The 23,617-nt window shown below is 37.0% G+C and overlaps 2 long non-coding RNA genes across 10 annotated transcripts; one reads left to right on the forward strand and one right to left on the reverse strand.

Moving 5' to 3' along the window:
- Positions 1 to 4,397: 4,397 nt before the first annotated feature.
- LOC141628632 (uncharacterized) lies at positions 4,398 to 5,876 on the forward strand. The gene is made up of 4 exons (XR_012537169.1): positions 4,398 to 4,806; positions 4,977 to 5,093; positions 5,186 to 5,279; positions 5,615 to 5,876. It is a non-coding gene; the product is annotated as an uncharacterized LOC141628632 (long non-coding RNA).
- Positions 5,877 to 7,954: 2,078 nt separating this feature from the next.
- LOC141626600 (uncharacterized) lies at positions 7,955 to 12,390 on the reverse strand. 9 transcript variants are annotated; one of them, XR_012536192.1, is made up of 8 exons: positions 11,935 to 12,390; positions 11,749 to 11,798; positions 11,123 to 11,203; positions 10,934 to 11,015; positions 10,739 to 10,786; positions 10,521 to 10,656; positions 10,166 to 10,283; positions 7,955 to 9,403 (listed from the first exon to the last, which is right to left on the reverse strand). It is a non-coding gene; the product is annotated as an uncharacterized LOC141626600 (long non-coding RNA). The 9 variants fall into 9 exon arrangements; XR_012536197.1 differs by lacking the exon at positions 10,166 to 10,283 and having other exon boundaries at positions 7,955 to 9,046; positions 9,266 to 9,403; positions 11,935 to 12,386; XR_012536198.1 differs by lacking the exon at positions 10,166 to 10,283 and having other exon boundaries at positions 7,955 to 8,201; positions 9,266 to 9,403; positions 11,935 to 12,384.
- Between the last annotated feature and the right edge of the window lie 11,227 nt (positions 12,391 to 23,617).

Here is a 23,617-nt window from a genome sequence, read left to right on the forward strand (position 1 = left end):
AAATTTTATGTACTTAAAACTTCAATTATATCGTAATTGTAAGAATACATATAAGCACACTTTGCAAAATTGCCAATTAGAGAGTTGAAGGGAGTCCAACATGATCGCATTCATATGTACACAGACGTTATCAAATTGTTGAAAATTTAGGAGTAAACTTTAAATAAATGATGTCAAATTCTGAAATTTAACCCATAGAATATTTTTTTTTTTATGTTTAATAGGCAAGACAAATACAATTTCGGTAGGAATATGATCATCCTTACGTGATACTTGATGTTGACGGAACCACATAGTCATGACTTTATAGTTAGCTTCGTAATCATGCACCACCGACTTTTTTTTTTTTTTTTTTTTTTGCGGTTTTTGTCATCAATAATTATTGTATAAAACGGTTTTTACACAATTATGGTGGATATATATATCCCTTTGTCTTCTGATTGGGAGTATGTCTTAAAGAACAAAATGCGTAAGAGGATACATAAGTTTAAAATGTCTTGACTGATTCAGATTGTGAGCATCTACTTTTCAATTTATATAGTTGAGAATCGCATAAATCCTTGATAGGGTAGAGATAAATTGAAAGACATTACTAATAGGCCCGTGCATCGCGCGGGCATTAAATCTAGTCTAGTATATATATAAAAGAGGCTTTTTCCAGGCAATTCTAGAGACTCCAACTTAATTCAAGAGACTCCAACTTTATAAAACTACCTAATTAATTTTTATTTAAAATAATATTATGTATAATTATCCCAATAAACACTTGCAAAATATAAACAATAGAAAATATATCTTTAATTTGACTAAAAGATAATACTAAAAATATCAAAAATTTTGACTAAAAAGATAATAATAAAAATATCAAATAGGAGGTTATTTGTTCGTAGTAAACAATGCATAAGTGTAGACTTCTATAATATCAAGGTTTCTCCACCAATATATATATTGGTTTCATGAGTTGTCAAGCCTCACAATTGTTTCCTTGCACACGTTTGATTTGTTTGATCAAGAATCGAGTCTTTTGTCTAGGCTTTGTCATCCCAATGTGCTGAAATTTGTAGGAGCATTCAAACAGGAAGATGCTTTCTGTATTGTGACCGAGTATTTGTCAGAGGGTTCTTTAAGATCATACCTGAACAAACTTAGAAACGAAAGTACCCGTCTTACATTACCAACAGTACTCGTTCTTGCTCTTGAGATTGCGCGTGGGATGGAGTATGTACATTCCCACGGTATAATTCACAGGGATCTCAAACCCGAGGATGTTCTGATCGGTCATGGGTTTGGCTTTAAAATTGCTGATGATAAAAAGGAAGAAATCTTGTAATGGGAAGGTTGATGTGTATAGTTTCGGTCTCTTGTTGTTTGAGATGATATCAGGAAGCACTCCGTTTGCTGATATGAGTGCGGTTCAAGTTGCATATGCTGTGGCTAACAAAAATCCAACGCTGGAGATTCCAAACGAGTGCCCAGATCCGATGAAAGCTTTGATAGAACAATAATGTTATTCGGATCCCAAGAAAAGGCCCGACTTTGGTTGGATTGTAGAGGTGTTGGAGAAGTTCAAGGCTGATCTTGCTAATGATGGAACACTGAAGCTGGTGCAGGATTGCATTAGACAGAATGATCATAAGAAGTATATAATTTATTTTGTATTAATGATTGATGTATTAATGGTTTTTTTTTGTTTTTTTGTTTTTACATGCTAAATTGGCAGGCCCATAATATCATGGTATATTGGCTTTCCCTTTATTTATTACTCCATATAAGATTATTTTGATTGTATATCAGTTTCCTTTTTATTTACTACTTCGAGTATACGTTTCCTTTATTCTGCATTCAATATGACGGAATTTGAACGAATTAAGCTCGGTCATGATTACTCTCATGAATGGATCTGCAACGGGCTCGGTTTATGGTGTTGAGAGTGAGTTTGAATACGAGTTCTTAAAAAGGTAAATCGGATATGGATTATATTTGTAACAAATCTGAATTGTATTATTCCCTTCAAGGCAGTTCGAGTTCAATTCAATAGACTTTCCTGGGTTCTTCAGTTTTACGTTGAAAATTCATAAAAAATAATTAAAAACACCAAATTTTAACGTATACATTAGGAGTCGGTAATTAATTCTGTTAAAAAAAATGACATGTGAAGGGAAACGCATTGGGGGAGGGGATACATGAAATTTTCATATTAAAATTCATTGCCATCAAAAACTTATTTATAGTGCTAAATAGTGTATATCCTACCCATCCAAACTTTAGAATTAAAATCCTTTTGAATGTCTATTAATTGTGATATTAATTATCTTTTAATCTACTATTTTATCATTAAACTTTTGGAGCGATATTAGTGGCTACAACTTTCGTTTAATAAATTATGTTATAAGTTGATAAAATAAAAGAAAAACTAAGTTAAAAAGAAAATATAATAAAAAAGAAAAATTAAGTTAAAAATTAAAAGATAAGTTTTGGTTTAAGTTAGATATTAAAGGATACAGATTAAGTTTCAGAATACTATATCTTTATTTATATTTGTATATAGGTTTATTTAAATCTAAATAATAATAATAATAATATATGATAATCAAAGATCTATCATAGCAAATGATCTCCAGCCAAACTACTATAGTGTATATAAGCTATAATTTAGGAGACTTTATTACAATAGATTATACTCCGTATATAGTCTCAATACTCAATACCGCAGTGGAATGAGACTATGAGAGTGTATGTACAAGAATGCATGTCTAGAGAGGATGTGTGTTAACACATTTAATGTCTCTACTAATTATATAGTTTGTACCTAAATATGTTTTGATTATTTGTTAATGGATTGATCCTATTGTGTTACGCATGGTTTAATGTTATTTATTTCTACATGGTTTATTATGTTTGTATTAACTTTTCTTTATTGCTGATTGTTATTGTTATACAATTTATTTTAATTTTATGTTAAAGTCTAATACAATTTTGTACTAACCCGCAAAATTTCAATCTAAATTCTATGATCAAAAGTTAATGTATTCACTCATCAACAAAGGTATGTCATTCGGTCTTTCATTTGATCGTTGTCTATAACCCTACATCCAAGCATTATTTATTACTTTCGCTTAAAATACACATCATAGAGAACAAAAAAAACAAACCAAATGTGTTTGGTGTGGTGGTTGCTCACCTCATCCCTTAACCATGAGGTGAGATAAGATAGAGATTAAAACAGATATATTAATATGTAAATTATCCCCCAAAATTTTATATTTATTTATCAGATATTATTTAAAAAAACAAACTCTATCTAATTAATATGATAGAGTTACATTCGTAACAAACATCCTTTAACATGCATATAAAAAGCAACAACAAATACGCCTTTCCTTCCCCATTCTATTTTATGTCTAAATAAAAGAACAAAACAAAATTATCTCTCGGTTTGAATTCTACAGAATTCGTTACGATCAAAATATTTCGGTGTGTAGTTATATGTGTATAAAACTTTAAAAGATTAAGGTGTACACAACTTTGAATTCTATATATGAAATATGAAAAACAAACATAACAAACCGGATGAAGATTGTCAAAATGCAACGAAATCCTTCATCGTAGCAACGTAGAAACGAGCCAAGTATTATAACTCCATTAAAATAAGAATCCTATTACATCTAAAACTCATCAACAATGACATTAATAGTCAATAATTATGTTAGTCATCCCCAATGCCCCCTAATTACCACCTACACTTTGTTTTTCTTCATGCTTCAAGATTGAAAAACTAACTTGCGACTAATATTTGTCATTATTTGCATATTTTGCTATAAATTTACGGAAAATATTATTATCAATTCCAATTGTCGTCATAATGTTTTTTTTTTTGTTGTTGTTGTTATTTGTGTCTTTAGCCTTTGATTTGTTTTATAAATTTTGTCTAATGAACTATATATTGCATAGGTGAGCAATTGAAATACAACTTTTACGTATCATTCAAAATGATATTAAAAGATCAAAACGATTAGAGGAAGGACAAATTTGAAACCCGTGCAACGCACGGGCACAAAATCTAGTATATATATAAAAGAGGCTTTTTTCAGGCAATTCTAGAGACTCCAAGTTTTATGAAACACTTTAATATAAATAAATGTAAACATAAATAAATAAAAGAGAAATTAAAAAAAACATTTAAGATAATTATTAATAATCATATTTTAATAGTGTATTAAACAAAAAGATGATTCATGCGGCGTTCCTGTGTTTAACAAAACACTAAATACTTACCCGAACACAAATTTTACGATAGAGTTTGAGGTGTATACAAACGGAAAAACTAATACGAATATTGAATATCAGCATATATAAATTGATACACCTTACCCTATGTCATACCATGTCTCTCATATGCATATTTTTAGCATCCCATATCATCTTAAGCATGCGCATATTTTTATTTTTGAATCATCGTTTTTCTCACTTGCTTGCCTCTTTATTTGATTGGATTATGTGTTTTGTGCTATGAATGTAACCAATATATTTGTTGATTTAACTAAAATTTTCTTCTTCTTGACATCAGATTATTAGAAGAATACAACATATCCATGATGCCAGTGAACCTGTAAAATGGACTAACATAGCCGCTTGCATGTTTGAATGTTTTGTGGTCAGTTATAAATACTCCTTTTTGTGTTGCAGAAACAATTGTATTCTTTGGCAGTAAAGCTACCGGAATTGCGGGAGTCCGTGAAGAGCAAACGTATTGAATATTGTCTATTGAAAGGATTGAGCACTCTATCTACAATACTTGATGCGCAGGTGCGCTTATAGCTTATAGACTTATTTTTTCTGGCTGCTGTTTTGCCTCTTCGAATCTGCGACATTTTTTGGCTGATTAAGTTGATTGATCTTCTCTCATGTAATTCTGTATGCGTAATTGCGTACCATTTTAATTCCTATTAATAAGCAGTCTTTGCTTGCTTTCCCAGATGCCGTATTTGGATGAATGGTCTATTTTAGATGAGAGTTTTTCTTCTTCTTTGATGGAACTTAGCAATGGGTTGCTAAACGTCTTATCTCAACTTCCGCTAGATGGTAACGTGAAGGTAAGATATCGTGTTGTCAGGCTGCTCTACCTTCTCAATCATCATCCATGCTTCTCGTTTGATAATGTATTTGGATTCGATTCTATTTGCAGGCTGATACGAAAGAAATAGAAGAGGAACTACATTCAGCCTTGAAAGCGACAGAATTGATCTGCCTACAAGTGCAAAGTTTCATGCATGCCTAAGGTCAAATTCCTTCCCCCTGATCATTGTGAAATTGGAAAAATCAAGTCTTGATAATTGTTTTCACACTTACGACTTTAGAGAATCACTAATAAATACGTATATGCCTGTTTGTTTTTCTTTTGTATTTCGCCGCTTTAACTAAGAAACAGTCTCTTTGTGTTCTAGGGTAAAGTCACGGATTTCTGGACCCCTCACTCCTCTTGAGACACTGACTCTTTTTTAATCAGACTGATGTGTGTACTTCTGGAAAAAAAAGGGAACACATCTTTCGCTTCAAGAATAGATGAACTGTTTAAAATTAGTAGTCGCTAATGTGCGATTTTACGTCTATGCAGGCAGAGAATGTGGATAGTTTGATGTCTGATTTGGCTAGAGTTAGCAGTGGAGCAATTACACTTATCGACGAATGTGGAGATTGTTGGATGCATCGACATTATGCGTATCGATATATAGACCATAAACCAAACCTTATTTTGTTTGTTTAAGCGTGCAACTTGGTGTACATATCATGATTTACAATTTTGCATGATAATTTGGTTAGCGATAGAACTTGCCTATATGTTTAACTTCGTTTAATAAACAATTAAATTGCCAATTTCAACTTCTGGTGGCATTGTGTTTACTCACGGGTAAGAGATGTAAATTATCAACTTTTAATATATACAACCTGCCACTAACTTGGTACATATGAAACATTATTATGGTTTTATTGATATTGTCAAATATGAATATGAAATTGTCCAGGATTGAATAATTTTAGATTTGTATCATCTTTAGATCTCATCATAATTCTCTTTATGGTAGATTTTGCATGCTTCAAGTTGAACGATTATTTCTTACTCCCTTTAAGTTTTATCAATCTTCCCTTTTCAATAAAATACTTCTCACATATATTAGAGAAAGGAGAAGATACATATCACTTGGAGGGAGTATTATCTATTTCCCGAGTAAACTAACGAGCTTTTTTGTATTCAGAGATAATGAACACGATATATATATATAGAATTTTGTTTCATTGGATCGAAGCTTGATGTATATTTTGGGTAGATAATACCCTCCCGAATTGTTTATTATAACAAGTATTCAAAGTTGTTGTTTGGTTATCGATGCGCGCCAATTGTTCGATGAAATGCACCAACGAGATGCACTTTCGTGGACAAATGTGATATATGGGTCTGTGAATGCCGCGAACTATGGGGAAGCGTTGAGTTTGTTTTACTTAATTTGGGAAACTGTTACATGGGGTCAGTTTGGTCTTACATTGTAAGACGGTCTTACCCTTTAATTTGTGTTGATCTAAAACGAGAATAAAATTCTACATTTAAAAGTGTATGGAATAGGACTATAGGAGATTAAAAAAAATCTGTACTTTAACCAACCAACATGTATATATTTTCATTATAAAAACATGTATAAAAATCTGTTGTTATACACCAATTATTTGTCTACCTACGTTTCATATATTTGTCCGAGTCCATTTCGTTGATCACATTACTAGAAACGTGAGGATAGTGAAATTATTAATTAGATAGAATTTGTTTTAATTCGATAAATAAATATTCAACTTTTGGGGATAATATTATAATAATATTTTAAAATTTAATCAGGAGGATAAAAAAAGCTGGAGTCCCTATGTCTAATTAAGTTTATTTAGAGTTATTTTTTACAATTTTGATTTATGATTGACTTTCCTAAGGGATTCTTTAAATAATTCAACAAACAATTTTGTTTAGTGATACTAATTGAAAAACTAAGCGAGAGACCTACAGTCTTATACCATGAAGATTGAAGAGTAGCTAACCGGTTACAAAAATGGTATTGTGCAGCTAATATATATAGGGAATTTAATTTTTTTGATCTCCGATTTACCGTTATTGGTTAGTTTTCCTTAAGACGAATAGTATCATTTCACTCAAGAATATATAGGGCGTTTTCCGTACACAGATTCATAACATAACTTTAAACAAGTGAGGATTTATCAATTTGTTACTAATATATATCATTCACTTTTGTAGGATTCGATACGTTGAGAATTGGTTACTACACCCTATATATACGCAGGAGTGGTACTCTTTCCGTTTCAATCATTTATTTGTTTTTGATTAAATGAGTAGGACAAAAGGGTTGATATAATTAATCCTTCATAAGTTGGGTCAATGGTGAATTGGTGATGGGTGACGATATTGAGTTCTTTATGTTTTTATTGGAGTAAGTTTGAGAATAAAGCGAATTTCAGATCAATTTTTTTCATTATAGACATTCTGTACTTAGACGTTTTTTCTTCTCTTGAGTAAATAACTAATGGCCATGTCAAATTCTATTTCGTATTATTTTTCTTTTCAGGTTTTTTAAATCTACTGTATTTGTGAAGAATGTAATAAATAGGGCAAGTAATAATGTAGTTTCTCATATGGAAGACTCGATTGTACCATGTGAATTGATTTTAATGTTTTTTATTCCCTTTGACTATTTTATTTGCCTTAAATTTTATAATATTAAGGATAATTCATGATTGCAAACACCGTTGAAAATGATTAAATAGGTCCACAACAATTAAAAAAGACTCAAATTTAAAACCCGTGCAACGCACGGACACAAAATCTAGTTATTTATAAATTACATTTATTCATATAAAAAAGAGACGGGCATAAACAAAGCCTGTTAAGAGTCGTACGTACATGTAAATAACTTCCCAATTTTCTTTTAAAAAAAATACACACAAGATTAATAGATTTACCATTGGTGAGCAATATAATTAAGATATCACAACGGGCCTTTACAATGTGGAACTATAGCCCATACAAATGATCAAGTGCTTTGCCAACTAAAAAAAAAATCTCAAGCTCTTCATCTCCGTCCGTGCTTTGTTTATCTTTGCATCCTTCACAACCTGCAGGCCCTAGATCTTTCATTTCCCATCACCTTTCCACAACAACGAATGAGAAATGCAATCTCTATTATCTTAAGTGTCTTGTGTAACATGACAGGTCGATACCAGTTGCAATAGCCATCATGATAGCGAAAAATTCAATTAACCACACACTTGAACATAGAACGATAATTCTTGTGACCGCTGATTTTCGCTTGAGTGGCATGAGCAAATCAGTGTAATAAAGACAGTACATTGACAAATATACAGCGTGAGATAAGAACAAGGATATCAAGGATATCCCTGCAACATTAAAATAACACATGGACATTGTGGAGCAAGAAATAACATATCAAGTCTCGGCAAAATGTAGAGCTAAATAGAATTTGGAGTCGTAATTCAAAATATAGGTTTAGATATATAAAGATGAATGCCAGCACTTTTTTTCTTTCCAAGAATAAACACAACCAACTCTAGGCCTAAGACCATTTTGATTGAGGAGGATATAACAATAGTTATTTCAATGTGCGAGCTGTATAAATGATTCTTAAACACCATTACAAACATTGAACTTTGTCGTATAAATGTCAACTTTCTTAATTGTACCACGACAGCTTCGACCCAAGGGTCGGTTATGCAGGTAAGGTCAATCTGACAAGAAGTTGTTCAAAGTGAACATTTAATCACAATGACTATTACTTTTTTATTAGTTTCTCCAGTCCCTGATCAAAGTGAACATGTTATCAACAATGACGATTAACAATCTATTCACCTTACGGATTGTAAGACATTTTATAATGACGAGAATGAAAAACCCGAAAACTGGGCCTATATGCACAAACATGGTTAAACTCGTTCCCGTTGCAGAAGTTGGCTTCTCTATGGCTTGAGGAGCTACCTGTATGTCACACGTATACTGACAAGCAGTCTATGGTATCGACTGTATACGGTATCGACTACGCAAGTCAAATCCAACTCAAAGTAATAAAAGGTGAGCATTCTGACTTGAGATTTTCTCTCATTGATTCTACAAGCCAACTCTATGCGCACATTAAACAAGTGAAGGATACCAAAGTAATTAAATTTTTATACGAGAGTTCAGATTAACTGGGCCTACCTCAAATGTCATGTTACGTGAAGCGGGAGCCCATTCCTCGGCGATTTGTTTTTCAAATGCTTCTATATCAGTAGTTGGTGGAACCCGAATATCAAAGCCTGCTTTCGCTTCAGAGGGTTGCATATTCATAACAAAACCCTGATGATAAGGAAATGAAGCAATAAGTAAATGCCATCAATCTTCATACAATCCAGCCATGAGATATTGATCCAATAACAAAGTAGCAATTACATTGACGTATTGCCTTTAGTTTCTGATTTATTTACATTTTCAATGTTTCTCATTTTCCACAGCGCTAAAGACTCGTAATTCTTTGGATCTAAATTAAGATAGAATAATGCAAAATTATATTGTTTCACTATAATAATTGCGCTTCTTTTTATTGTGAAGTAGGCGTCATCTAAACACAATTCTTGACATACTCACTACGGATCATTCTGAAACATACTGTATATCATTCTAACACAAGAGTAATGATGGTTGCATAAACCCATGTCTCATCCTTGGCACAAGCCTAAAGGCAATGGGTTAATGTTGTTTGACAATGATTTGTAAACTCACATCTTAATCGGTATTCAATACATTAGTGTGATTAAAACTACATGGTTAATTACTTTAATTCTAATACACACATTCCATATCCTGATACACACATTCCATGCAAATAGTAATACCAACAACTATTACTTTAAGTTAAAACTTCTAAGTATAAGATCTGGTGCAAAGCCAAATACACAACATTACCATGTACATACACTTCTAGTTAAAGAACTACACTTTGTTCGGATAGCATATTAGGAGACAATAGGAAAGGGCGGACGAATGGAATGGAGGGATCCCAGCCCGCCCCTCTATTGACCAGCTCCCAGACAAAAAAAAGAAACTGAAACTGAAGCAGACCTAGGGCCTGCTCAAGATCCGTCTAAGGGCCGGCCTTTCCCTGGAACCGCCTAGGCCCGCCTATCACCAGATTGAACTCTTCCCGTGGCCACCTCTTATTGGTAGGACTATGATGGTCCTGGAAGAAAGAAGATCATATCCCTCTATTTCCCATCTATTTCATTCACAATCGTTTCCTACTATCTAAACAAAGGGACACTTAAAACATTATTAATTTGGTTTAATCCTACCATTTATTCTCTATAATTAGCTAGATCACATCTCATCAATGCAATCTCACATACAATTCTAATAACATGTAAAAAACTGATTAACAATCTAACATATAGTTCTAATAACATGTCAAGAGACTCACATATAACAGGAATATGCATGCAAGCATCATGTTCCATAATTAATGTGAGGAGTTCATATCAAGATATTGATGGCAAATCCAGTTCAGTCAATACGAGATCTATGTTACTATGTCGCTTGTTTAGGATTTCCCACGCCTGTAAACCATCAGCAATTTTAGCGATTGCGGCCACTGCATAGTACACAAAATCACACAAGCAATTTGGACTTTGTAGAGACCTATACCGAAAATAATTGCTAGCAAAGTTGACCTAGCAGAAACAAAACCTAGACAACACGTTAAAAACAGAATGTCAAACAAATCCTTATAACCTGAAACAAGAATTAAAATGCAACAATAATATCAAAAATAAGCATCCATTATCCCTACTCAATAATAATTCTCTAATTACCAAAATAAGAAAAGAAACACACCTGTTATTTTTACAGTTTGTATACACAAATATTCCTGAGCATGCTGGTGCCATCCATGAATAGTCAAATTTCAGAGCACCAACTGGCAATAGAGGATACAAAAGTAACCGCACTATTAATTAGAATTTTTCACAGCCACTACGTCTCTAGAAAAAGGAGTTACACTATGACTATTCACCAGAATATTACCAGGTGGTATAATGTCCACGAACAACACAACAAAGATACACCTGAGCAGAATCACACACCACCAATTTCCCTCCAGAGAACCTGAAACAGTGAAAAACAAAACAAGCACCTTCCTTATTCAAGAGAATCTCATTGTTGAATTATGCGTATGCATAAATATCCAAATTTGTACAAGGAAAAGCACAAACCAGTACCAATCTGGAATAATCCCGATCCTTTCATTTAGATTTAGATCGATAGTATATAGCTTAATTAAGCCTTACATCAACGACCATTTTGTAAGCTCGGCCTTGAAAAATGGCAACTGATGAGTTATAGCAGATTTTTAAAGGATTTAGACCAGTAAATATATGAAAACAACCCGAGTTTTTGACGGTTGTTAGTACTTACATCCAGAACCGACATAGACATCAACTCAAAGTTTCAAACCTTTCGAAAGTAGAAATGCAGGAAATGATGATAATACTAATGTCTAATCATCACAAGAATCTCTATCTCATTGAAACACCCATGGTAATTATACATCTTCATTGCCAACATTTGTTTCCTAAGTTATCTACATGTGACCAACTAAGTCAACCATACAAGTCCTATAATTAGAACTCAAAAAAAGGCGAATCTAGAACCTGATCTTCTGGCCGATTTTCGTTGCCCTCAACAACCACAGCAACAACACCTTCAATCACAACCACAAAACCCCCAAATATAATCAATAGAATAAGTGAGAATCATATGATAGGAACAAATAAAAACGGGAATGTGAACAACTGAATCGTCGAAAATTAAATTAAACTAAACCAATTTGATCATACCTTAGGAATTCAGACTCGGTTGACGACATGGCTGAGTTGCTTTAAATCCGGGAGCGCCTTTGGCCACTTGATTGACTGTAATCGAAAGATAAGAGCAGATTTGTTTACCTTTTAGGCAGTGAGAGTGAAGGCTTTGTTGAAAATCTTTAAGGAAATGAACCGTATCGTAATAAGACCATAACTGAAGCATGGTAATAGTAGATGATTTAGACCACTAAGGATATGAAAACAACCAGATTTGTTCATGTTGTTGGTAGTGAAAGTGAAGGTTTTGGTGTTAAAATTGCAGTTGGAGAGGGATATAATCAGTTGTGTGTGTGGTCAGGATGATTTTTGCGCAAAAAAGAAGTGCCTAGGATGGATTTGTTGACCAAAGAGGAAAAGGAAAAATTGACCACAATGGATGGACATGATCGCGCTATGGGAAAAGTGTATGGCCAGGATTAGATACTATTCCTAAGAGCTACTACTATTCATAAGGGAATGCACTATTGTTAAGCTACAGTAAGTCAGGAATGCACTATTGTTAAGCTACAGTAAGTCAAACTTCTTACATTTTAGAGGAAAAAAGGATTGTATTATTTAGTTACCTTGTTTAGCTCCCTAAATCAAGGGATATTATCTTTAGTTAGTTGACTAGGTTAATAGCTTTAGCTCTTTGTAATTAGTATATAAGCTTGTAACTTATTCTTGTTAATATACACAAACATTAAATTTTCACATGGTATTAAGGTTCCATGCAGGGGCGGATCTACTCTATGGGCTATATGGACTATAGCCCTACATGATTTTGGCACAAATAATTTTCAGTTTTATATACCTACATCATATTGAAGAGGCAGAGATGGTAGAACAATGACCATAAATGCGTTAAGTCTCAGGTTCAACCCTTTGGACAAGCGTTTCATTTTTCTTTTGTACAGAATTTGTGTACACCTATGCTTGTTCATGAGTAAAAGTGTAGAACTAATGACCACCGGATTCTTTGATATAGTATTGGATATTGTATCTAATTAGTAAAACCATATTTATTTATTTATTTCGTAGCATTTAAATGATTTTTTATTCCATATTAACTGAATTTCATATGAAAAATTTGGCATTGAGCTTGAAATCATTGACCTTAGAGTAATAAATAGATGTAAAATTAATACTTCCTCCGTTTTATATATACGAAGTTTTTGTTTTTCGAGATGAACCTTAGAGATATTAAAAAGAAAAGGGAGTGTCTCAAAAAGTGAGAATGACTTCAAAAAAAGTGTGATTATTAGTATGTTATTTCTAGCCAATTGATAAAAAAAATTTTTATTTTTTATAACATATATAAATCGATCAACCAAATTAAAGTAGAATACTCTGCCAAGTCGAAAATGACCTATATAAATAGAAATATTCTAATTATTCCTAATAAAATTTTATACATTATTATTTAGTTACCCTTTAATTAGAATAATTGGCTTTTGGAAAAATTATCAAAATTTAGTGTTGAAATCTAGCACAATGTATATTTAAATCCTGGCTCCGCCCCTGGTTCCACGCGATCCTTATACTACTCATCACCATACTTCCTTCCGCACACCTCGATTTATTCATGGCATCCAACCACAACGGCATCATCCCCAACCTTGACGAACCCTCCAAAACCCTCGTCTCCATCCACTTCCTGTCATGTACCCAACTCACTCCCAACACCTATCGCACATGGCGCTTTCAGATTACCCGTCTCCTTCAAGGGTATGGTCTTTTCGCCTACCTTGATGGGACTTGCACCCCTCCTCCACAAACCATCAGCCCTCCTGCCACCGAATCCAAACCCAACCCAGAAACCACCCCTAACCCTGCCTATAATACCTGGTTTCTCCAGGACCAGCTTATTCATGGGGCACGTGAAGCAACGCTCAATGAATCAGGCGGCCCCCTCATCCTTGATGCAACCACCTCTCATGAGGCTTGGCAACTCCTAGCCACAACCTATGCCAACCTCTCGAGAGGTCATATTCTTCAACTCAAAGATCGACTGAAGAATATTACCCTTGGTGATACGTCAATAACGACTACTTGTTATCGATCAAATCATGCAGTGACCAATTGGCTCAACTCGGCAAACCAATGGATGCCGAGGACATCACCTCTCAAATTATCTATGGCCTTGACCAAACTCTCTATAAACCCGTCATAGATGCAGTTAGAGCACGAGATATTCCTATCTCCTTTGAAGCCTTTCACAAGAAACTGATTCAACACGAAATTACTGTAATACTACGGTTTTCTAAGTGGGTTACTCAGCCGAATATGGCTTACTCGGCCGAGTAAGTGTGTCGTGTGTTTCTGGACACTTTACTGCCCAGGAATACTCGGCCGAGTATGGGAATACTCGACCGAGTAGAGGATACTCGGCCGAGTATACTCTATACTCGACCGAGTATCCGGTCTGACGGAGATTATTTCCGCGGTTTGATTAGAGACGGTTAGAGTTATAAATTAAGATTCACTGCTTCACTTGTTACGTTTGACAAAACCTAAAACATTCTACGTAACTTTAATCCTCTCTAATCTCTCCCAAGAGCATTGATGGTTCGTGAGTCCTTGTGCTTTTCTCTCTTGCGTCGATTTCATTAGTAAGTCTCTTATGCCTCCTTGTAATCAGTTAATAGGTTGTCAGTTACGGTTTTGCCTAATTATTGTTTTGGGTTAATTTGGGGGTTTAGGGTTTGGTCATCATATATGTGTTGATTGTTGGTTATAACTGTTGTAGGTGACGATGTGGTATTTGTTATGCATATTGTATGATTGATTGCAGCATAGCGGACTGCGAAAAGGTAGGGTTTCCCTACTCAGTTATGTTTAATTAATTTGAGATGTTGTGATTGTACTGTGTATGATTGTTGTCTGCTGATCATCGGAGTGTTGGTGTGGTGGTGGTGTGGTGGTTGTGATGATATTGTGATGGTTGTGGTGGAGTCACTTGCAGGAGTGCTTCACGCCCTAGTTCGCCCTCCGTGGAACCCGTCACGGGAGGGGATGTGCACATTAAGGGACAGGGATATCGCTCATTGATGGGCGGGACTTAGGTGGGGATTGGCTGCGGTCCCCCCACTGGCGGCGAGGATTACCTGTTGCGATGGGTAATCTGGCAGGGCTACACACTTCGGTATGTAGTCGGTTACTGTGTGAGATCGGGAGACCGGAGGAGGAGGATGATCAACTGGCTGCTTATTGTACCTGTCTTACTTTAATTATTCAGTAACTGACCCCGTTGTTATTTTGTAAAATCTGTGGTGATCCATTCGGGGATGGTGAGCAGATTGTGACAGGTGATGCAGTCGTTCAACTTTGGGGCAGTCATGGGGAGTCACCACACAAGCTTAGTTTCCGCTGTCAAGAGTTTTAGCGTCTTTTGTAGTTGTTGATTTCATAACAGTACTTTGGTTTGAGATTTCTTTGAGACGATGTAAACATTACTCTTTCGTACTTTAATAAATGTGTTTTGGATTGTTGCTTTTGATATACTAATCTCGGGCAACCGAGATGGTAACAACCTTTCGCTAGGGTAGTCCTTGGTAAGGTACATTGGTATGAGGGGTGTTACAAAGTGGTATCAGAGCCCACGATTCTAGCACCTAAAACTAATGAACCCAATGAATTGAACTTAGGGAGTCTAAATAAAATGAACCCGGGGAGAGTTGTTTGGAGCTACCTTAAAGACTTGGGAGACGTCCCGAAGTCGCACTAAGGCCCTTATGATCTCTAACCAATCACATGGGGGAGTCTTGGAAACTGTTGTATGTCGAGTCATGTATGTGTGGTACTTGTAACTTGAATTTTGTGAAATGGTTGGATGAAATGATTGGATGAAATGGTAAAAGTGATGGAACATGGTAGTATATGAGAGGTGGATTGTGAATTCGTATCTGATAGATGTTGAGCATGAAGAATGTGATCATGTTACCTGTTTAATACGATCTTGAGCATGAAGTATGGTAGTGGTAGATGTGCATATGAACATGATGATGTTAATGCTTGGTTGTTGGTAGTAGCATATGGTTACGGTCATGCGTCTATGTACATGAAAGTCGTGTTTAATTTTCATGTGGGTATAATAAAAGTTCTGCTATGTACTAGTTTTTAGAAGTGTTGGGTTGTTATTATTACCTTATGCATGTTTAAGTTGTTTTGTTAAGAAAAAAAATTGATTTCTATAAAGACCGATTATATAAGGGTTGTCTTAAAACTTTTATAAGCCGAGTTCTAGAAATGATATTTCTATGATTACAATTGGAGATGATAGCTTGTCCTATTACGATTCTAACGATAGGTCACACGCCCAAAATGACCAAGTAACGAGTGAGATATGACTGTTTTACGAAAATTGGACGTTGCTAAGAACTGTGTCGGTACTCGGCCGAGTACGGTAATACTCGGCCGAGTACGGTAATACTCGACCGAGTAATCCTCTGTGACAATTGCATTCACTTCTGGAGTCGAAAAATTGGCCGAGTAATATAGTTACTCGATCGAGTATCCTGTACTCGACCTAGTATGCCATATACTCGACCGAGTACTTCTTTGGGCGGTCATTTTGAGTCGATGGCTATGTTATTACATTTGTTTTGAGTCGTAGGGTATGTACACATGTATGTTTTGGGTCTTAAAGCGTTCTTTCATATATGTGACGGTCTTGATACGTAAGTTACCAAATGCTATGATAGGGAGAATGCCGGCTTATGAGGGATATGTGTTGGATAGGAAGGACATGAATTATATGTGGTTGTGAGGGATAGTGGAAAAAGGAAAGGGGAGAATGATGAGCTAATCGAGGTAAAGAGCATGTTTTGTAAGATATGGTGAGTGATATAGTCGTGTGTTGAGTGATATAAAAGTAAGTGTTTATGGGCAAGAGTGATATAAGTGTACAGAAATGTGAGAATGCAAAGGTTGGGATGAGGGATGTGGATAATGTTAAATTGGGATGTCTAAGGGTTTATGGAGAAAGACGGTTAGGATTGTGTTGGTTAAGGATATATGTGATGAAAGGTCGTTATAGAGGGATGGAAACGAATGGTATATAGTGAGATCGAGTTATGCCGCGATGGGTAGATAGTGGTCGAGTTTGGGAGTCTGGAATATCAAGAGGTGAGCCTAGTGTGTAATTCTTTGGGAAATTAACGGTATGAGGTGAATTTTTGGTTTCTAGAGATACGAAAGGGAGATACGACTAATTGAAGAGTAACCGTTAGTGTGTGGACTTGATGGTGACAAGTGTGAGTGAGTAGTATGATGAGAGAGGATCGGTGATAAGGAAGAATGAGAAGATATTTATATGAATGAATGGAATTTGAGTTGTGAAGCAACAAGAAGGTAATCGAATAACAAAGAGTTAGGTAGAAGAAGGAAGGAGATGAATTATTAGTTGGTATTATTGGATGGAAGTAAGTTGGGAGAACGTTGATCAAAGTTGTGGGACATGAAAATAAGGAATCATGGAAAGGCACGATAACATCATGAGAGGCTGTGAATTAATAGTTATATAGGAGTTCAGGACGACATGTTAGCCGTGAGTTTCGAGGTATTAAGGGAGTAAGAAGCTGGCAGAGTGTTTGCACGATATGAAAAAATTTTGGTGGAGAGTTAGGTGATGATACAATAAAGGATAGAATTGGGTATAATGTTGAGGTAAATTTTGTTGATGGATTTGACGTTCGTTATTCGGGATGACAACCAAAAAGCGGAAATGAATTGTTATATAAAGAAGTGATAGTAAAAGAGCGGTCACATGAAGGATGGTGGTGTCGTATTGTTGTCACTAGTGGTTGAGGATGATGTTACATTAAGTAAGTTAGTTGTTCTAATGAGGTTGATTTTGTGGAGACTGATTAGTATGTATGGTTGTGAGGGAGTATAAGATGTGGATATATGAGGTGTTCGCTCGTAGTTGGGTACTGATGATATGATTACATTGTCAGGAAGTGATAGTTATGCGAATGAGAGAATGTAATAGGAGGGGCATACGAGTTAAGCACGGGTGAGAGGTAACCTTTATCAGGTGGTAACTTACGTAATCAGGATTGGCTAGTTACATTTGATTATGGGTCCACGATATATATAAATGTTTGTGTGAGGTTCTGACCTCATGGATCATGGTATGGATAATATTCATAAGGGTGGTATCTGTGATTCCGTGTAATATGTGGCGTCGTGTTCTAGTAGAGTGGTTTTAAGAAAGTCTTCTGGTCAAGGAAGTTGTGCTGAGTCAGTGTTATGAGATTTTAAAAGTTGCGATGACTATCGATGTGGTTGTTGTGCACTGTGCACGGTAATTCGTGTTGTGATACGAGTATTTTTCGTGTTATCATAGATTGTTGTTTGTTTACTGTTATTTCCTGTCAGTGTCGGTCAGGGCATATAGACCGTTGTTTTGTTTCCCGATGTTTCTTACCAGTGTCGGCTTGGGAGTGAGAATAGAGTATGATATGAAAGAGAGTTGGGTATGGTTCTGTTGTTGTCATGGTATAGTAATATTCTGTTAGTGGGGCACAGTTGTGAGAGGTTGTTAGAGTAATTTTAATCTTGTTTTAGATAAGGCGTTGGTGGACATAGTTGTGGCAAGAGAATTGGGGAACATGTGTGGTATTGAACTAGAAACTACAAGTGGTTTAGCACCTTTTCTTGGGACAGTGATTACGGAGTTTTGGGACTTAGTATCATGTCAAGTTAAGGGTGAGTTTGGTGGTAATAAAAGCGATGAACTTGAGAAGTTAATGTGAGTATGTGTAACAATTGTAGATTGTTCGCTAAGATAGTAAAGATGAGTGTATATGTATATAGAAGTGTGTCGTTTTGCGGTAATGTGGAAGAGATAGAGTAGTGGTTATACTGAGGATTTTATGATATATGTTATGTGAGTACAAAATAATTGGAGACACGAAAACTGTTAGAGAAAGAGAGCCCTGGATATAGGAATAGTTGTAGGTGTTGAGGTTATAGTGGGTTATCGTTGACATGCGGTGGTAATGAGGTTTATGGTAGATATAGCAAAGGACCTAGTATTAGTGAGTTACGAGGACGTAACATTTATCTTAAGAGGAGCAGGAGGGGAAAAGAGAGTTGATGGTCATACGGTTGCAATTGGAAGTTTGAGTGTTGGTGTAGAATAAGGATGGATTGTGTGATGGTCGATTTTATTACAGGTAATGACAGTGCTTGTAGTGGTATGGTGTTTAGGAGTGTGGGTAAATTTCGATAGAGTTAACGGATTGGGGGTGATGATGGTTATGTGTATGAGTAAACTTCGATAGTGTTAACGGATTTGGGTGATGATGGTTATGTGTATGAGTAAACTTCGAGGACGAAGTTCGTTTTAAGGGTGGTAGAATGTAACATTCCGTTTTGATGGTTGATCTTGGCTGGTTGATTGTCTTGGTACTGAGTTTGCTTGTGAGCGTTATGGAAGTAAGACAGAGTTGGCAACACTTATGTTGTGGGTATCGGATAGTATTATGGAGTTAGTATTAGGAGACTATGTTGTAGTTGAGACGATATCGTGAGCCATGTTGTGGAAGGGAGCGTGGTTGATGGAGTCAGTGTTAGGTGTCCATGTTTTATAGGTTGGGTTGGAACTTCGGGGACGAAGTTCTTTTTAAGGGGAGAAGACTGTAATAGTACGGTTTTCTAAGTGGGTTACTCGGCCGAATATGGCTTACTCGGCCGAGTAAGTGTGTCGTGTGTTTCTGGACAGTTTACTGTCCAGGAATACTCGGCCGAGTATGGGAATACTCGACCGAGTAGAGAATACTCGGCCGAGTATACTCTATACTCGACCGAGTATCCGGTCTGACGGAGATTATTTCCGCGGTTTGATTAGAGACGGTTAGAGTTATAAATTAAAATTCACTGCTTCACTTGTTACGTTTGACAAAACCTAAAACATTCTACGTAACTTTAATCTTCTCTAATCTCTCCCAAGAGCATTTATGGTTCGTGAGTCCCTGTGCTTTTCTCTCTTGCGTCGATTTCATTAGTAAGTCTCTTATGCCTTGTAATCAGTTAATAGGTTGTCAGTTACGGTTTTGCCTAATTATTGTTTTGGGTTAATTTGGGGGTTTAGGGTTTGGTCATCATATATGTGTTGATTGTTGGTTATAACTGTTGTAGGTGACGATGTGGTATTTGTTATGCATATTGTATGATTGATTGCAGCATAGCGGATTGCGAAAAGGTAGGGTTTCCCTACTCAGTTGTGTTTAATTAATTTGAGATGTTGTGATTGTACTGTGTATGATTGTTGTCTGCTGATCATCGGAGTGTTGGTGTGGTAGTGGTGTGGTGGTTATGATGATGTTGTGATGGTTGTGGTGGAGTCACTTGCGGGAGTTCTACTTGCCCTAGTTCGCCCTCCGTGGAACCCGTCACGGGAGGGGATGTGCACATTAAGGGACAGGGATATCGCTCATTGATGAGCAGGACTTAGGTGGGGATTGGCTGCGGTCCCCCACTGGTGGCGAGGATTACCTGTTGCGATGGGTAATCTGGCAGGGCTACACACTTCGGTGTGTAGTCGGTTACTGTGTGAGATCGGGAGACCGGAGGAGGAGGATGATCAACTGGCTGCTTATTGTACCTGTCTTACTTTAATTATTCAGTAACTGACCCCTTTGTTATTTTGTAAAATCTATGGTGATCCATTCGGGGATGGTGAGCAGATTGTGACAGGTGATGCTGTCATTTAGATTTGGGGCAGTCATGGGGAGTCACCACACAAGCTTAGTTTCCGTTGTCAAGAGTTTTAGCGTCTTTTTTAGTTGTTGATTTCATAACAGTACTTTGGTTTGAGATTTCTTTGAGACGATGTAAACATTACTCTTTCGTATTTTAATAAATGTGTTTTGGATTGTTGCTTTTAATATACTAACCTCGGGCAACCGAGATGGTAACAACCTTTCATGCTAGGGTAGTCCTTGGTAAGGTACCTTGGTATGAGGGGGTGTTACAATTACCGTGAAAATTCAGCCTCCCTCCACCCCCTTCACCCTCATAGCTCACGCTGCCACCCGTCACTATCACCACTCCAATCAAACTCGTGCTTACCAAGCTCCTGCCCCACTTCGCTCAAACTATCACACATTTAACCCTAACCATCAACGTGTGTCCTCTCCCACCAACACACAACCAAAACCGTTTAAAGGAAAGTGTCATTACTGTCGCGAAGCTGGGCATGTTACTGACGATTGCCCCGACTTCAAGCGAGACTACCCAAATGTCATCTTTCCATCCCCTCTTACCAAGAACCCCGTCCTCATGCCCATACCACCACAGTCATCACCGCTCCTACCTCGTCCTACCTAATTGACAGTGGTGCATCTCACCACATCACCAATGATCTCAACACCTTTTCTCTCCACTCCGCATATGATGGCCCTGACGATCTTATAATTGGCGATGGGTCGTCTCTCCCCATCACTCATATTGGTTCTTTTTCTTATAACTCTCTTGCCTTTAATAATGTTTTAGTTGTCCCGAATATTTCTCGCAAACTCCTTTTTGTTTGTCAATTTTGTAAAGATAATTGTGCTATTGCTCTTTTCTCACACGATTCTTTCTGTTTTAAGGAAACCACGATGGGGCGAGTTCTTCTTCGCGGACACTTCCATGAAGGTACCTATCAATGGCATCCTTCTCCCTCACCTCAAGCACACAGGGCCACAACATCCTCCAGTTTATGGCACCACCGTCTAGGCCATCCATCCACCGCCACACTCAAACTCCTTAATAGCTGTTTTAATTTTCGAATTTCTGATTTTATGCACTGTACTGCATGTCTCATTAATAAAAGCCATAAGCTCCCTTTTTCTGTCTCAAGTCTCACGCTAAAGCACCCTTCAATCTCATTTATTCGGACGTATGGACCTCACCTATTTTATCCCATGATTCGTTTAAATACTACGTTATTTTTGTTGACCATTTCACCCATTATTTTTTGTTATATCCGCTTAAAAATAAATCCGACACACTCATTACATTTACTCAATTTAAAGCCCTCATTGAAAATTATTTCCAAACATCGATTAAATGTTTTTACTCCGACATTGGAGGAGAATATATAAAATTAAACCCGTCCCTTCTTAATCAAGGCATCACGCACCTCACATCTCCTCCTCATACCCCTGAACACAATGGCTTTGCGGAGCAACGCCATTGTCACATAGTCAAAACCGGTCTCGCTCTTCTCACCCAAGCCCACATGCTCACGTCCTTTTGGCCCTATGCATTTGCCACTGCTGCGTACTTAATAAATCGACTCCCCACCTCAACATTACAAAACTAGTCACCATATGAAAAATTGTTTCATAAACAACCAAACTACCACAAGCTAAAACCGTTTGGGTGTCTATGTTTTCCATGGCTTCGTCCTTACACAAGCCATAAACTTGACCCTAAATCCACTCCCTGCATCTTTGTTGGTTATTCCCTAACCCAAAGCGCCTACCTTTGCTTCGACCCATCAACTCACAAAACCTACACTTCGAGACACGTTCGATTTATCGAAACAGATTTTCCCTACCTTGAACTCACAAAAACGTCCTCCTCAAACCTCCCCTCCCCCGCCCACTGGTGCAACCTCACCATACCACTTCTTCCTCCCTCTTTACCCGAGCTTACACCCACCACATCTGTCACCCCGTCGAATTCTGACACCCTTCCCTCTTCTGCCCCTTCGACGCCATCAACCACACCTCCAACCAGCCCCCGTATTAACCCCTCTCCTACCTCGACAAGTACCCCTTCCTCCTCCCCTGCCTCGCCAGCCACCTCTCAATCCTCCTCTGCCTCGAAAACCATTCCCACCCCTCCCCCTCCACCACCCGAACCACGTGCTATTATCCGTATCTGCAACAATATCGTCAAACCCAATCCCAAATATCCCAAAACAGCCATCCTACCCGTAAGTCATGTCACCCCCACCACCACTAAGCAAGCCCTCGTTGATCCTCGTTAGCGTGCCGTGATAATTGACGAACACCAAGCCCTTCTTCACAACAACACCTGGACACTTGTTCCCCGTCACCTTGCCCAAAATGTGATTGGATGCAAATGGGTTTATCGAATCAAATACAACCCGGATGGAAGTCTCAAGCAACATAAGTCTCGTCTTGTTGCCAAAGGTTTTCATGAAAGACCGGGTATCGACTATTCGGAAACGTTTAGTCCGGTTATAAAACCCACCACAATTCGCTTAATTCTTACACTTGCAGTAACTTGTAATTGGCATCTCCACCAAATTGATGTCAACAATGCCTTCCTCCAAGGACGACTCTTTGATACGGTATTCATGTGTCGACCTCATGGCTTTGTTGATCCCGACAAGCCTGACCATGTGTGCCAACTGAGTAAGGCGATATACGGCCTCAAACAAGCACCACGTGCTTGGTACACCGAACTTAAAACCTATCTCCTTACTTATGGTTTTCGAAACTCAGTGTCTGACCCGTCACTCTCTCTATACACTTCGAAATCTAAAACATTATATGTGTTAGTTTATGTCGATGATATCATCGTTCCTGGACCTAATACAACACACATTAGTGACTTTATTTCTCAAATATCGACTAGGTTCTCCCTTAAAGACCTAGGATCGTTATCCTACTTCCTTGGCATCAAGGTGACCCCAACCAAAAACGGCCTCCAC

Source organism: Silene latifolia, chromosome Y, assembly GCF_048544455.1.
Source record: "Silene latifolia isolate original U9 population chromosome Y, ASM4854445v1, whole genome shotgun sequence".
Classification (NCBI taxonomy): Eukaryota; Viridiplantae; Streptophyta; class Magnoliopsida; order Caryophyllales; family Caryophyllaceae; genus Silene; species Silene latifolia.